The 17,049-nt window shown below is 55.6% G+C and overlaps 1 long non-coding RNA gene across 1 annotated transcript; it reads left to right on the top strand.

The window, feature by feature from the left end:
• The first annotated feature begins 9,195 nt into the window (after positions 1 to 9,195).
• On the top strand, positions 9,196 to 16,368 carry LOC145544687 (uncharacterized). Its single transcript, XR_014081572.1, has 2 exons — positions 9,196 to 9,308; positions 11,297 to 16,368. It is a non-coding gene; the product is annotated as an uncharacterized LOC145544687 (long non-coding RNA).
• The last annotated feature ends 681 nt before the right edge of the window (positions 16,369 to 17,049 follow it).

The following is a 17,049-nucleotide window of genomic DNA, read 5'->3' as shown; positions in this document are numbered from 1 at the left end:
GCCCGTAACCGCCCCCCGCAAACAGGACAACACCAATCCCTGCCCACCCGTGTGTGAACTGGAGCTAGAAGATCTCAAGCCAGGCACCCCACATCTGCACGAGGTCCCAAGAGCCCTTGATGTCCAGCCCCTCCATGGACCGCTTCCCCCAAAAGAGGCTGCTGAGGAGCGAGGCCCCAGTCCAGGGTGCCAGGCCTGGCAGAGGTCTCCCTTTCCCTGGCCCTGGCAGGGAGAAGCCCAGCCTGTCTCCATGTCCCTGGGCACAAGGTGCCCATTGCCTGTGGGCCCCAGGGCCCCTCACATGTTTACTCCTATTTATGTTAATATAAATAAAACACCTAGCACAGACCCTGATAGAGTTGGGGCCCCCAGCTACTCAGTCCTACTTCCTGTGCATGTGCCAGGGAGCTGACAGGCCTAGGGGAGGCCCAGCTCAGGTGCCAAGATCACCTCCCCAGCCAGCCCCTCCAGCTGAAAGAACAAATACCAGGGCTCCTGGTGGCTCAGTGGCAAAGAATCCACTTGCCAGTGCAAGAGACACCGGTTTGATCCCTGATCCCGGAAGATCCCACATGCCACAGAGCAACGAAGCCCATGCGCCTCAACTACTGAGCCTGTGCTCTAGAGCCCGGGAGCTGCAACTACTGAAGCCCAGGAGCCTAGAACCCGTGCTCCACAACCAGAGAAGCCACTGCAATGAGAAGCCCATGCACTGCAACTAGAGAGTAGAACAGAGACTCCAGGTTTGAACACACCTCCACATTCTCCACAGCTCGGGCACAGAAATGAGTGGTTCATATGTCCATGTGTCCATTTAATAACTGCTGGCTCTGAAGCGCAGCAGTGGGAGACCTGGGGGTCAGGGGAGAAAGAACGTTCGGGTAGACTCAGAGTTCCTTGGGGAAAAGGCTCATTTATTCACAAATGCTCTGTGAGCACCCACTGCCCTGGGCGCACAGAGGGACAGCAGTGACCAGACAGGTGTACACAGGGAGCCTGGGAGCCCAGGGATCAGGAGGCGGAGAAGAGCCAGGAAGGGGCAGAGCAAGGCCATGGCCCCTCCCCAGGGAATATGTCAAGAGGGCACCCATCAGGGAAGCGTCTGGACTCTGCTCCCTGAGAAAAACAAGGTTTCTAGTCCCAGCCCTGCCACTCCTGAGCTGGGTGACCTCAAGCAACCACTCCACCTACTCAGGTGCCTCAGTTCCCTCACCTCTAAAATGGGGATAATAATTACACCTACTTGTGAAAATTAACAATAGTGAGTGGGAAATGCTGAGCACGGTGGCTGGCCCAGAGTAAATGACGAGTATCATTTCATCGTCAAGGCTATAATCATCCATCCTCAAACACCACCAGCCAACGAGTCCAGGAGGCTTCCTTGATTCAGCAAACAGGCCGAAACCCAACCCTGCCGACAGCAAGACCAGGCTGGGGCGGAAAAAGAGACTCCATTCTCAGGGCAGACGCTAGGCTGGCCCCCAGTCTGCCCTCCACAGGGGTGGGAAGCTACTGTTACCCAGCAAGGCAGTGATCTGGGAAAGATGCCGGTCACTCCTGATGTGAGCCCCGAAACCTCCTGGGAGTTTCTCCCTGGAGAGCAGGTGGGCGGGGAGGGGTGAGTCATGGCGGCAGGAGAACCCGGCTCCATTCGTCACCGCCTGCCTGAATCAGTGCCAGTCCCGAGGCCGAGGGGATGCCGCTGTCTGGGCCCCTCACTGCCACCTCCCCACAATGAGTCAACGGGGTGGAGGGCCACACGCCTGTCCTCCCTCCTCCCTTCCCTGGGTCTGGCCTCTCTGGCCAAGTTCTGAGTGGGCAGGGCCAAAGTGCAGGCTGGGACCCGCCCGGAAGTCTCCAAGTCCCTGGGCGACAGGAACCTGCTGATTTGCTGGGTTTTAATTTGGAGAATTTCACTGCCAGTGAAAGAAATGGGTCCTTGTAGCTGCTGACTCTGTGTAACCTCAGATATCTGTCTCTCCCCTTGACTTCTGTCCCATTTGTACAAGAGGCGGTCTCGGCCCCTGTCCAGGGCTGGACCCTGGGCCAGCACCTCTTCCTGCCCTACTGGGTCCTGAGCCCTGGTGAGGGCCCTGGACCATGGGCTGTGGCACCTTCCCCAGAGATGGGAGCAAAGAGCGATGGGCTGAGAGCCCTGCAGGCATGAGGACTTGATCAGAATACTGCTGGGCTGTGGCAGGGCTGGGTGAGTCCAGGGAGGAGAAGATGCCTGGCCCAGCCACCTGGACATCTGGCTTCGGAGGCTGGCTCTGCCCTCACTTGCAGTAGGAAATCACCCAACATTCAAGGTTTACCATTCTATACGGAGCCCCTATTAGTGCCAGACCCTGTTCTAGGCATGTAGCATGAGGGTAGTTCCCCAACTAGGGACGGAACTTGTACCTTCTGCACTGGGAATGTGGAGTCATAACCACTGGACCACCAGGGAAGTTCCCCAGGTGTCTTCATGAAGCTATTTTCTATGAACCACAAAAAAACAAGTGATGGATGTGTCAGGTGGTGAGGGTGGATGCTCTACTAAGACAATCAAAACTGGGAATGGCAGCCAGTGACCAAGTAATCCCTTGAGATTGGGTGGTCAGGGGAAGGCAAACCATCCCAAGGAGGGAGCTTTCAACCTGTGAGCTGAATTACAAGAGCGTTAGCAGAGAGAGCAGCAGAGGCGACAGCCACATCCAAGTGTGAGGCAGGAACAAGCATGGTGTGCTCGGGGAATGAAAAGACCAGCCATAAACAAGGGACTGGAGAAGGAAATGGAAACCCACTCCGGTACTCTTGCCCAGAAAATCCCACGGACAGAGGAGCCTGGTGGGCTACAGTCCATGGGGTCGCAAAAGAATCAGACACGACTTAATGACTAAACAGCAAGAGACAGCCAAGCAGCACAAGATGAGGTCAGAGAACTCCTCAGGGTGACATCATGGGCCCCCCAACCCAGATGGCGAGCTGGGATTTAATCTCCCATGTGAGCGTTGTTCCTTATACCCAGGTTGCCCCATCTGCTCAGTCTGGGAGCACAGAGAAAGAGTTCTCTCACACCTTCAATCAACAAACCCTCCCAGAGCCCCTCCTTGGTGTCAGGTCCTGACCCAGGCTCTGGGCTCGGGCCTACTGGAGAACAGGGGGACTGCTAAGTGGAATGAAGGCACTTCCCTGGTGGTCCAGTGATTAAGACTCCACACTTCCATTACAGGCTCAGATCCAGGGCAGAAGGATGCTCAGGGAGCCATAAGTGCCCCAGTGAAGGTGAAGTCGCTCAGTCGTGTCCGACTCTTTGTGATCCCATGAACTGTAGCCTGCCAGGCTCCTCCATCCATGGAATTTTCCTGGTAAGAGTCCTGGAGTGGGTTGCCATTTCCTTCTCCAAGGGAACTTCCCAACCCAGGGATTGAACCCAGGTCTCCCACATTACAGGCAGACACTTTACCGTCTGAGCCACCAGGGAAGCCTAAGTGCCCCAGAGGAGGCTCCTATCCAGCCTAAAGGCTCTTCAGAGGGTTGATAGAAGGTCATGGGGGAGTAGCTATGGCCCAGCACACATGCCAAGTACAACGGCACCTGGACTCAGCACTGAGGGGCTCCATGCAGCAGGCAGAGAGGCAGGAAAAGGAACACGACTCGAAAGCAGAGAATCGAGGGAGTAAAGCTGTGGGCGCAGTAACTGCAGACGACCTCCTTCACGAAGCAACAGAGATATCCAGAGGGTAGAAAAGTAAAACTAAAATTATAAGACGTCTAAACGAAAACAGAAGAGAAACTTTCTTGGCGGTCCAGTGGTTGAGAATCTGCCTTCCAACGCAGGGGACTCAGGTTCCATCCCTGGTCGGGAAACTAAGATCCATATGCTACAGGATAACTAAGACCGTGCACCACAACTACTGAGCCCACTTGCCCTAAAGCCCGTGGCCCACAACAAGAGAAGCCTGTTCACTGCCACGAAAAGCCCTTGCGCTTCAACTAGAGAAAGCCTGCGTGCCACAATGAAGACCCCGAGCAATCAAAAGTTTTAAAGAAAGAGAAGAGAAAATCTTTGACATCTTAAGTTATACAAAGATTTCTTAGATAGGACTCCAAAAGAATGATCCATAAAAGACTGATAAGTTGGACTTTATCAAAATAAAAAACTTCCCTTAGATACTATTAAGAGAATAAAAAGACAAGCTACAGACTGGAAGAAGACGTTTGCAAAACACAGTCTTTGTAAGAGCTTTTATAGAGAATCCACGAGGAACTTTCAAAACTCAACTATACTATTTCACAGTATATACAAGTATCAAATCACTATGTCACACACCTGAAACTAATACAATGTTACAAGTCAGTTTATCGACTGAACTGCCCTGGTGGTCCAGTGGTTAAGAATCCACCTGCCAACATCAAGGGACATAGGTTGGAGGAATTAGTAACTTTTATACACTGCTGGTGGGAATGGAAAATGGCACAACCACTTTGGAAAATAATTTAGAAGCTTCTTTAAAAGTTAAGCATTTATCTACAACATGATACCACCCTCATTCCATTCTATTCACCCAGAAGAAAAGGAAATAAATGTCCATACAAAGACTTGTATACAAACGTTCATAGCAGCTTTATGTGTTAGCCCTAAACTGTAAACAACCCAAATGTCCTTCAGGAGGTGAATGTCTGAACAAACCCTGGTAATCCACACTATGGAAAACTACTCAGCAATTAAAAAAAAATGTATTGATACATGAATGAAGCTTGAAATATTAATGCTGAGTGAAAAAAAAAATACTGTTTGAATCTGTTTATGGAAAATTCTAGAAAACGTAAACTAATCAGGTTGCAAAAGAAAGCAGGTAAGTGGTTGCTTGGGGACAGGAGGAGGAGGGGAAGGGGTAGGAGGGAGGGGTTAAAGGAATTTTAGGGGTGATTCATTATCTTGATTGTGATGATGGTTTTGTGGTATATATGTCAAAACATGAAATTTTTAAGTACAAATTTCATGTTTTGACATATATACCACGAAACCATCATCACTGTTAATCAATTATTCTTCAATAAAGCTGTGAGACAAGACACAGTCTGTGCCCGCACTGGGCTCACGTTCCAGTGGGTAAGATAAATAGTAAACCTGATAAACAAATGAGAAAAATACCCTCAGGGAAACAAAACCACATGGCAAGAACTTGGCAGAGGGGGCGGCAGAGGGGGTGTGGGGGAGGGAACCTCTGTGCTCCTCCCCTCTCTGTGCCTCCCCCCCAAGGCAGCCCCCTGCCTGCCCCACTCTCCGTGAACTCTCAACTCTCAGCCACTCTGGGGCTTTGCCCAAACCCCCGCCTCTCTCTGAAGCTCAGCTTTCTTAGCCAGGGGCGGGGAGACAAGGCCGTGGCCTCTCACGTCTTGGTTCTCTGCCCAAGGGCCTGGCTGGGCCTGGCTGGATTTGGGGACAGCGACAAGCAGAGCAAAACTGCCAGGGCAGGAAAACATGCTTCTCAGGAACCCAGCTGGCTTCATCGGAAAGGCACAGCAGGGAGCCTGTCTCTCTGGACTGGGATCCTCTTCTGGGGAGAGGGCATGGTTTGGAGCAGTGGGCACCCCTCTCAGCAGGGCTTGCAGAGAGGCAGGAGGGGCCGAGTCGTGCCAGGCCCAGGGACAGGCAAGGTTGGCCTGAGGCCCAGAGGAGTGGGGCGGGAGGTCATCGGCCAGGGGCGAGGGGCCCACTTGGCCCTCTCTCTGAACACAATGTCCTGGACTGCTCCACAGCTTGGCTGGCAGACAGGGAACAGTGGCTGGCAGAGAGTTCTGGCAGCCAGCCCAATGCGGGGGGAGCAAGCTGGCCCGAGCAAAGGCTGGTGCTTATAACCTGTCCTGCCACCTTGGGCAAGGAGCGGACCAGCTTGTCCAGGAGGCAGGCAGGGGGCCTGGCGCCGTATGGGGACCTCAGCAATCCCTCCCTACCCTGGGCCTTAGTGGCTCCATGTCACCCGCAGCCACTGTCGCTAGAGCTAAGTTTGCCAAGAATATAGAACCCTGAAAACCAAGGCCCTGTCCCTCACTGCTGTGGCTTGAGGCAGTTTACACCTCCCTGAGACACAGAACTCCACTTGGAAAATGGTGTCGACTTCCTTGGGCTTTAGCACTTGAACGCATTTAGGATAGTTACCCTCACAGAGGAAGCCCTTGATGGAATAGTGTGCTATAATTGGGTAATGCTGGAGACAAAGGAGACAAGGGTTGGATCCCTGGGTGGGGAAGATCCCCTGGGGGAGGAAATGGCAACCCACTCCAGTATTCTTGCTTGAAAAACTCCATGGACAGAGGAGTCTGGTGGGCTATGGTCAATGGGGTCACAACAAGTCAGACAATGGCTGAGTGAGTGGGCACACGAGTGTGCACACACACATACGCACGAGTGCACGGAAAGCATTCAGGATAGTCACCCTCACAGAGGAAACTATTGATGGGACAGTTTGCTATAGTCACTACATTATAACAACATTTTATCAGTATATTGAGGGCCTCCTGGGTGCCAAGAAAGCAGGCTTTATCACCTTCCTTTTACAGGTGAGGAAATTGAGATGTAGAACAAAGAGACACAGCTGATATCAAGGAGCAGTGGCCCCCCTAAGGGAACTCAGCTTCCCCCAACAGGGAGGGGCCTGATGGGTGGGCCCTGGGGGTTCCCTCTGCAGAGCAGAATGAGGGAAGGGGCAAGGGGGTCCTAGGCACTCAGCAGCAGAATCCAGAGACCGCGCTTGCTTCCCTTAGGACTCTCTTGGTGGAGAACAGACTAGACTGTGAGCCAAGGTGCTCAGCAAAGTTTGCGGGCAGGTCAGGGGAGAGATGTTTTCACTCATTCAGCAAATATGGATGGCGGGAAAGACAGTCTGGTGCTGTTGCATGCGGCCTCTGGAGCCAGACTGCCAGACTTTGCACTCATTCACTGTCACCTGTGAGATGCGTGTGGCCTGGTGACTCCTGGTTTTCCCATTGAAAGTGTCTTTGTGCCTGGGCAGACTAGGACTTTTGATCACCTGCCTGGAGGAGTTACTCCACCTCTTGCCTCAACTGTAAAAGGGCACCAGTTCTCACCTCAAGTTGCTGTTTGAAGGTAAAATGAACATACAGCCCTGGGCTCACACTCCAGGACCGATAAAGGGGAGCAGGGCTAGAGGCATTTCATCTCATCCTGGCAGAGTCTAAGCAAGAGGGAAGGGAGGTATGATTATCCCCATGTTGCAGATGAAAGAAACTGAGGCTCCCATTGTATCTAAGCACCACAAAGGTCTGGGCAGATATCTCTCTCATCCCAAAGCCTGCTTGTAGAAGGTGCTCAAAATATGTTGGGTGGGCTACTTCAGAGAGTGCAAACAAGGCTGGCAATGCAGGGGACCCCCGGGTGCTCCCAGGGGTCTTGTGGGAGGGCAATCGGTCAGGGTCTGCTGTGCATCACCAGCGGCCCCTGCAGGATCAGCCCCACCTGCAGCTGCCAGCCAGGCCACAGGGCAGACCGGGACCACGTGCACCCTGGGCAAAAGCCAAGGTCCACTGGGAGCTGACTGGCCGGGCGGGGGCACCGCCTACCAGCCCAGCGCCAGGCCCAGTCCCTGCACTGTGTCAGGTCCTGGGAGGGGTGAGTGGAGGAGGACAGTTCATAGTTACCTGGTTCTTCCCTAGGATGTGAGAAGGAGGGCCCGTGAGCAGCCCCATTTCCTAGATAGGGACACTGAGACTCAGGCAGTATACCCAAGGTCACCCAGAGGGTGGGCGGAGGGATCAGTCACCACTGGGCTTCACTGCCTGACTTTAGAATTCTAGATACTGGTGGCCCAGGCACACTGCGGAAGATTCCTCAGCAGGGGACCTCCAGAGCCCCCAGGGTCAAGGCCAGGGAGGGAACTTTTGTTTAGAGGAGGAAGCCGCGGGCCCCACCCGGAGCTGGGGCTCTCACCGCAATCTAGGCTCCCCCGGGGGCCCCAAGATCCGGGCGAGAGCGGTCACTTCCATCCTCCCGTGCACCTGCCCGCTCGCTGTGCCCTACTGGACAGTTGCCTCAGTTTCCCCTCTGGCGCTAAAGTAGAAGGGGAAAGTGATGGGAGAGGAAAAGTTACGCCGAGAGACAGGGCCCAGGCCCATCCTTTCCCAGACCCCTAGCCCAGCAGAGAGCGAGAGGGAGGGGGCGGGGCGGGGTGGGTGGGGGGTTACGTAACCGGCGGGGCGGGGCGGGGCGAGCGCCAGGAGGCGGGGGGGGGGCGAGCGTCAGTGCAGGCGGGGAAGGGGAGGGGAGCCGCTGTAGGAAGAGCGGTTCCCGGGAAGAGCCCGGCTGTTCCGTCCTCTCGACACTAGGGCAGCCCTCTCCGCGCCTCGCCACCCCTCCACCTCCCGCAACCCAGTCCCCGGCCCCCGAGAGCTGGGGGACCAGGCGGGCCTGACACCTGGGGAGACCAAGGCCCAAAGCAGAATCGGCGAAGTCGCCGAGGCCGGGGCTGGGCGTGCGGAGGGGCCGAGGGGCGAGGGGTACAGCGGGGCGGGGGGAACCCTGTACTCAGAGCCCCTCGCTGGCTCCCCAGTGCTCGGCCTTGGCGCCGCGCAGCCTCCTCTCCAGCGCCTGACCCGGCCTCGTCACTCCTCCCGCTTGGGCCTGGCTGGAAGCTGCGCCTCGGCCCCGCCTCGAGGCCCGAAGGTTCCCCGCCCCCCCCTCGTCCCTAAGGTCACCCGGGACCCAAGGGAGCTCCCGGCCCTCTGGGGCGCCTCTGCCTCCCCCGCTCGCCGGCGGCGGTTCCTGCCTCCCTGCTCGCACTTACTTCATCCGCCCGGCCTCGCTGTTATTTATAACCGCGTCTGTCTCCCCAGCACCGAGGGGAGGCGGCTGCAGGCCCGGCGCTGAGGCCTGGCGCAGCAAATGCGGCCCTCTGGGCCCACCTGTGGCGCTTAGAAGGCGGAAGCCCTGTGTCTAAGCCTGGCAACTACCATCGGAGGTCATCCCCAAACCCCTGGTCCCGCCTGGACGGCACTGGCCCGCCCTCCCTGGTGGTCATGGCATCCCAGGAAGCTCCAAAAGTAGGATCACTGGGGCCACTGGAGGGCTGCCTACAATGCAGGTCCCGGGGTTCTACTCCAGGTCCCTTTGCGTGGGCCTCCCGGGAATGACGCCTGGAATTCTGCATTTGAAGCACGTTCCCTAGGAGAATCCTGAGCTTCCTAAGATTTGGAAACGGTCTGTCCTGTGGCTGCTTTGGGGGAAGGGAGAAAGCAGACAGCAGGAGGGTGGCAGGTTGGAATTGCCCCTGCTTTGATTTGATGGAGCAGGATGGAAAGGACAGGTGAGGGCAGAGCAATTAAGGGCCTGGGGGGAGGGCAGACGGGGGGACTCGGCCAGAGAATGAATTGTGGCCTTCATGCAACATTCCCAACCCCAGCAGAAAAGCCAGCTAAGGGATACAACAGATCCCACCATTCTCCTGCAAAATGGGCCTTGCCCCCACCTTATAAGGCTCAATCTAATTCATTCATCCAAGCCCTGAGTTTGGAGTAGTGCTTAAGTAGAGCTTAAGACTTGCCGGCCCAGGAAGAGAGGCAGGCAGCAAACATAGTCACAATGATAACTGTGATCTGATGGAGCAGTGATGGCTCACAGTGGAATTGTGAAGGATGAATAGGAGTTCCCCACGAAGATATGATACAGGAGGGGTCATTCCAGCAGCGGGAACATCTTCTTCAACTGCTCAGAGGCCTGAAATAGCAATCTCTGTAGGAATTTATGAGCAGTTCGGCAGGTCTGAGTGTCAGGAACATGGTGAGAGATGAGGCTGGATGTTCAGGGAGACCCTTGGGCAGGCCGAGAGGCCAGACGTGGTCCTGAGTGGGGGCTTGGAGCCCATGGAGGAGGGATGGGAGGGAGGCCGAACAGGACACCCTGACAGCAGCGGTGGCAGGGCTTCCCTCCCGCCTCTTCCCTGTATCCCCATGGCAGCCATCCATACCGCCCCCACCTGGCTCCAAAAGCTCAAACTGGGGACTGCCAGGAGAGATAGGATCCCACCCCTGCCAGGCGTGATGTGCTGTGGGGCCTGGAGGAGGTGATTCTGTGCTCCTGCGTTTCAGTTCCCTCATCTGGAAAATGGGGGCAGCACTGATCCTCCCAGTCCCTTCTCCAGATCAGAGTGTGTTCTGAACAGTGTTGAGCTTGGTCCTAGGCATTTGCTCACTTGGTGCCTCCCCCCTGCTCTCGTCCAAGTGAGCCTTCTCCCCAAATGGTTCCCCACCCCATGCCCACCAGACTTCAAGAGTCACTACTTGAGGGCCAGCACTGCTAGCTTCCAGTTCTGGAGCTGCCAAATCCCTCAAAGGAGGGAGCCTCAGGCGAGTCACAAGTTCCCTGGGCCTCAGTTTTCTCAAATGCAAAATGAAATACTCCTGAGTGTTGGGGGAGGAGGGACCCTGGGCAGCCCCTCTGGATGGTGACAACGGAGGCTGGCTCTCCCCAAGCGCAGACAGTGCCCAGGTGCAGAAAGGGCAGATGAGGACCCCTCTGCCCTGCCATGTCCCCACCTCCAGCCCCTGCCAGGGACATCCTGTGCCCCGGTGATGTCACCAGGGCCTGTGAGCCGTGGCCACCTGTGGCTGACAGCACTCAGGGTTTATTTTTAAACTCTCAGGGCTTCCTCAGCTCCTGCCCCCTCCGACCCCACCCCACCTCACCCTGCCTACCCTGTCTCCCACAGCCCTGCTGAGTCCCCAGCCCTTCCTTGAAAATTCTCTCCATACATGCTCTGCTGTCTGACCGCATCCACCAGGCTTCTGAGGGCCACAGGGAGCCAGGCCATTGGCCAAATATCTGACCACCAAGTCCAGACCTGCCAGAGTAAACAGATGGGCCCCTGGAGGTGGATCACAAGCCCCCTGTGCCTCCTGGAGGCTAGAGAGGGCAAGGGACTTGCCAGGGTCCCACCACCAGAGCTGGAGGGTCATCAGGCTCTATAGACACCTGAAATCCTTGACTGGCCCTTGGGGTTGTCACTGAGGATTGATTAGGATTCATTTTTAACAGCTTGTTGCCTGCGGGCCTCGAGGCTTTCTTGATGCCATGCAGCTCAGACAAGCTGCAGAAATAGACTGGGTGCTGGGGCAGCTCCCTGAGGCACCATGGCCCTCACCCACACCCTGGGCAGGGTGCATGTGTATCATGGTTGTCACAGACACACCCCCTCAAGTGACTTTACACTGAGGACCTGTCAGCACCCTGAGCTTGGAAACATATGCTGATGAAACACCTCTTTTATCCGTTTCATATGCCGGCCTTCTGGAGAAGACTGTGGCTGAAAGTGAGATTCTACTTGAAAAGTCCATTTGAAAATGGGAGCCTTGATTCCTCACACTGTTCATGAGGTTCTCCAGGCAAGAATACTGAAGTGGTTTGCCATTCCCTTCTCCAGTGGTGATGGACAGGGAAGCCTGGTGTGCTGCAGTCCATGGAGTCGCAAAGAGTTGAACCCGACTGAGCGACTGAACTGAACTGACTCCTCACAGCTGCCCTGGAAGGCTGGGCAAGGGCTGATGTCCTCTTTGGGGCTTGTCAAAGTCATACAGAAGGCAGAGGAAGGAGGAATGCAAACCCTGGCTCAACAAGCAGACTCCCCAGAACTCCCCATCACAGACACCTTGCTCTGGCTGAGCCCCCATTTTCCCCACCCCATCATCTTAGGCTTACACATCCACTCCCTCCCCAGAGAGAGCCTAGAAGTCCAGGCCCTGGGAGGCAGCTTTCCCTTCCTCCCAGGCTCTTTGGATACCACCAGACGGTGTCCGGCAGTAGCAGCTGGAGGGCAGGCTGGGCGGGGCCAGGGTAGCTGGTGCCTCTCAGCACCGCCTGGCACCGGAGGCCATGCGAGGTTTGCTGAGAGGACAAATCGGGAGGCTGGATCAGGGGTCACGGCCCACAGACGTGTATGCAGCGCCACCTGGTGGTGACAAAGGCACTCCTGCTACACTGTCCCTGGTGAGGTCATCCTTTCCCTGTAGGGGTTCAGCAGACAAACTCAGAGAGCAGGTACTATAATGTATGGATGGCACTACCAACTCAATGGGCATGAGTCTGAGCAAACGCCAGGAGACTGAAGAACAGGGAAGCCTGGCGTGCTGCAGTCCGTGGGGTCACAAAGAGTTGAACATGACTTAGCAACGGAACAACAACTATGTACCAAGCACGAGGCAGGCCAGGCACTGAGAATGGGGTTGGGCTGAGAAGATCTAGGGGACAGCACTCCATGCAGATGGAACAGCAAGTGCAAATACTCTGAGATGGGAACGGTTTGGCCATGACCCAGGAGGAGCAAAAGGGTCAAAAGGGATGGAGAGGGAGGGGAAGTGCATGGGGTAGGTGGCCAGGTCTCAAAGGGCCTTTTAGGCTGTGCTGACAAGTTTGAGTTTGTTTCTGAGCATGCTGGGAACCACGGGGTATGACGTGGTTGTAGGCAGCTGTGAGGAGGACAGGGTGCAGGGTGAAAACAGGCAAGCTGGAGGAGGCTGCTGGAACACAGGCAGGACATATGGTAGCTCATTCACCAGGGGGTGTGTTCAGGGGCGGGAAGAAGTGGCTGGATTCTAGAACTGACAAGAACCGTGAACAGATTGGATGGGGTTGTAAGATAAAGCAGGTGATCTAGGATGAATGACCCCAAGGCTCTGTTATGAGCACCCGAGGGATAGTGGGGTCCTTTCTTTGAAGGGAAGACTGAGGAGGAGCAGGTGTAGGGAGACCAGGAGCCTCTGGGCAGGTCAAGGTAGAGCTGGCGAGGGAGCAGGTGGAGGTACTGAGTCTGGAGCTCAGGGGAAAGGGTGAGGCTGAAGACACCGGTGGAAGTTTCTGGGGTATGGATGGCTCTCCAGGCCTGGAGCTGAGCGAATGACTTGGGGAGCAGGGCACCTGATATTTAGAGTTTGGGGAGACAGGAGGAGCAGCCAGGGAGGAAGGTGAACCCGGAGCTGGTGGGGAGAGGGTTTCAAGAAGGGTGGAGTGGGCAACTGGACCAAACGCTGCTCGGAAGTCAAGAAAGATGAGCTTGAGACTGACCCAGGTTGATGTGGCTACCCCAAGGGAGTCTTCAGGGTGCCCTGTGAGGGTGGCTTCAGTGGACAGTGGAAGTCTGAGGGAGCCTGTGGAGGTTCACTCTGCAGGGAGCAGAAGAAGGCTGGTATCTGGGGAGCCATGCTGCTGCTGCTGCTAAGTCGCTTCAGTCGTGTCCGACTTTGTGCGACCCCATAGACTCAGTTATTTAATTTTTAGGATGGAAGATCTTATAGTATGTTTTGGGCTGACAGAATGATCTTGTGGAGAGGGACTGATGACCCAGGAGAGAGAGAATCTCAGGGGCATTTCTCAGGTGCATGGGGACAGGATGGGTACCCTCGGGGAGGGATTGGGTTATTGGAGGCAGGGAGGCTGAGAGAGCCCTGGAATTGGGCTGTCTGGGTCCAAATCTTACCTCTGCCACTGACAAGATGTGGAATTAGAACAGGTCATTTCTGCTGTCTGAACCTCGGCTTCCTCACCTGTAAAATACAGGTGGTGATGAGAGTAATAGCTGGCACCTACGATGGCTTTCTTCCCAGGTGGCTCAGCTGGTAAAGAATCTGCCTGCAATGCGGGAGACCTGGGCTCGTTCCTTGGGTTGGGAAGATCCCCTGGAGAAGGGAAAGGCTACCGACTCCAGTATTCCGGCCTGGAGAATTCCATGGACTGTATGGCACATGGGGTCGCAAAGAGTCAGACATGACTGAGCGACTTTCACTTCACTTTTCATGGCTGCTTGCTCTGTGCCGGGCACTGTTCTAAGTATTGCACAAGTTTTAACTCATAGTATCTCCACCTCAGGGTAAGGGAGGGACTGGACCTAGCTGGGGGGCCTGCCTAAGAAGGTGTGGTGTGGGACCATGCAGAAGGAGCAACTGGTTCTCAGGAGTGCTGGTGAAGCCTTGCTGGTGGAGGTGACAGCTGACTGGGGCCTGGAGGGATGGAGAGGAGTTTGTAAGGCAGAGAAGAGAGGAAAGCTAAGGCTAGGCTTGCCCAATCATGCCCAGGCAAAGGCCTGGCATGTTCCCCAGATTGGACATCAGTACTGGGATCCACAAGTCTGGGTTCTGGGCAGATGGGGAAACTGAGGCTCTGAGCAAGGAGGAGCCCAGCAAGTCTGGTGGGTTTGGCACTGGCTCCCAGCTCAAAACTCTGATCCCAGCTTTAGGCACCACCACTTGTTCTAGCCACACCTCAGCGGCCTTGGAAGGCTCTAGGGTAGGCTCCTAGGGCGATCTGAGCTCTGTCTAGCAGTTCTTTAGAGACCTGGGCTCGGGGCAGGCTCCAGCCTTCAACAGACCTGGGTCAAAGTGATTCTGGACTCAGACCCCAGGAAAACAGCCATGCTCTTCAGCCCCAAGCGACGTGGCCCTGCTGACTTCCAGCCCCTTCTGCTCCCCACAGCCCCCAAGCCCCTGCCCCACCGGTACTTGGAGTCAGCCCAGAATATAGGTGGGAGTGGCTGCCCCCTCCCCAGCTTGGAGACCCCTGCAGCCTGGGAGCTGAAGGACGCTGAGCCTTGTGCACCATGCAGCAGCCCCTGCCCCTCTGGGCCCAGGCATTGGCCGGCTTGGTTGGGAGGCTTTGCTGAAGCGAGAAGCTGAGGCGAGCGCAGGCAGGGCTGGCCTGGGGGGCTGTGGGCACCCACCTTCAAACCTGTCTTCCATTTCCTCTGCTGCTCAGTCCCATCTCTGGCTGGCAGTTTTCCTGGATTAGGTGCTGACGTCAGGAGCTGCCAACTGGGCCAGCGTGGCGCAGCCGCCAGGAGGTGTGTGGAGCTGTCTGGTCGCTGGGTATAATCAAGGAAGGGGGCATGTGTCCAGCTTTGGGGGATTTGTCCTCCAGGGAGGCGGGCGGGAGGGAGCCCTGTGTCAGGCTCTCAAATGTTATCTGTGCAGCACGTCCTCGCTGTACAGAGAGGGAAATAGCTCAGGGAAGTGGGGCCTGGGAACCCTGGCTGGATCCCATATCATCCGGTAGACGCCCCCTCACCCCCACCCTGCCCGTAGTGCCATGGTTGACGGCTGCCAGGCCCTGAGGGTTCACATCCTTGTTGGTCAGTACCCTCTGCAACATCGCCAAAACGGCAGCTGCCATGTGGGGAGCACCCGCTCTGTGCGAGCTGCCTATGAGGCTGGGGCCCATTCTATAAATAAAAAAACAGAAGCCCAGACAGGGGAAGTGATTGCCCAAGGTCACACCCCAAATTGGTGATGGAGGTGGACCTGAACCTGGACTAACTCCAAGCCTGTGTTCTTACCTGACACATGCTCACCAGAGATCTCCCAGCTGTGACCTATACCAAGTCCACAGCCCCTGTGCTTCCTGAGGCTGCATGAATCTCCACTCTGGGTGAGAGCATTTGCACCCAGAGTAGAAAACACAGCGATCACAACAGATCTTCTCCAGAGTCCTCAAGGGCACAAATCTCAGGGAAGGACTTCATAGGCCGGCTAGGTCACATGTTCATTCCTTGACCAGTCAGCTGTGCCCAAGGCTTGCATGTGTACTAAATCGCTAAATTGTGTCTAACTCTTTGCAACCCTATGGGCCGTAGCCCACCAGGCTCCTCTGTCCATGGGATTCTCCAGGCAAGAATCCTGGAGTGGGTTGCCATGCTCTCCTCCAGGGAATCTTCCCCACCCAGAGATTCGATCCGCCATCTCTTAGGTCTCCTGCATTGGCAGGTAGATTCTTTACCACTAGCGCCACCTGGGTCAGCTAACCATGTAGGCAGCCCCTGGAGACCACAAGGTGGCTCAGGGGTGGGGCAAGCCTGCACAAGGCCTTTGCCCAAAGATGTGACCCCTGGGCCAACGGATCTGTTTGAGTTACACCTGCCTTCCTGAGCCTCTTGGCATCTTATTCCCAACCTCAGTGACAGGAGGCTGGGGTGTCAGGCTTTCACGCACCCTGGGCCCTCTTATAACTGCTTTCCTGTGTCCACCCCTTTGGCCGGCTGGTTGGGTCACATCTGTCCGGGGAACTGAGGTGTATGGATGGGGTCAGAAGCTGCCCATGGACTTGGCTCTGTGCCCAACTTGTGCGGCAGCCTTAGGGACAGGTCGCATCTCTTCATCCTCTGGTCTCAGCTTAAACGCCACCCACAAAGAGGTCTTCCCTGACCCTCCAATATAAATGGTCTCTCCCAGATTCCCCAGTCGTCTCAGCCACACCACTTACCACAATCCGTCATTCTCTTATTTCTTTCTGTGTAATGTTTGTCTTTCCAAGCAGACTGTGAAGGCTGGAGGTAGAGCTGACACAAAATAGACATTTAATAAATATTTGCTGAATGACATCTCTCTAAACTTTGGCTTCCACATCTGAGCAGGGTTGTGGGGGGGTAACAACATTCCCGCTGTGAAGTTTAAATAAGATAGCGCCTCAAAGCACCAGCCCAGGCTTACAGTCCTGGGAGCAGGGAGGAGGGGAAGGCTGAGCTGAAAGGCTCTGTAAGCCATCAGGAATGGGAAGACCTGAGGGTGCAGCTGGTGGAAAGATGGGAGTTAAGTGACACTGCCCTGAGCTCAAGGCCAAGGACAGTCTAGGAAGCTGAGTCTGAAAAGTTGAGACCCACTCTGGGCTTGAACTTTAGCTCTGCTGCTTTGGTTTGGCAGAGAAGGCAAAACTGGCAAACTGGAGAGTGGCACCCCACTCCAGTACTCTTGCCTGGAAAATCCCATGGACGGAGGAGCCTGGTGGGCTACAGTCCATGGGGTCGCTAAGAGTCGGACACGACTGAGCGACTTCACTTTCACTTTTCCCTTTCATGCACTGGAGAAGGAAATGGCAACCCACTCCAGTGTTATTGCCTGGAGAATCCCAGGGACGGTGGAGCCTGGTGGGCTGCCGTCTATGGGGTCGCACAGAGTCGGACACGACTGAAGCGCCTTAGCAGCAGCAGCAGCTTTGGTTTGGGGGCGTATCACTTTGCTTTTCTGAGCTTCAGTGTTTCTTGTAAAATGGCCATTTAAAAAAAAGTCCACCTT

This window comes from Giraffa tippelskirchi, chromosome 4, assembly GCF_054371585.1.
Source record: "Giraffa tippelskirchi isolate mGirTip1 chromosome 4, T2T-mGirTip1v1.2.pri, whole genome shotgun sequence".
Taxonomy (NCBI): domain Eukaryota; kingdom Metazoa; phylum Chordata; class Mammalia; order Artiodactyla; family Giraffidae; genus Giraffa; species Giraffa tippelskirchi.
Note: the sequence above shows the minus strand (reverse complement) of the source record. Positions and strands in the feature narration are given on the sequence as shown.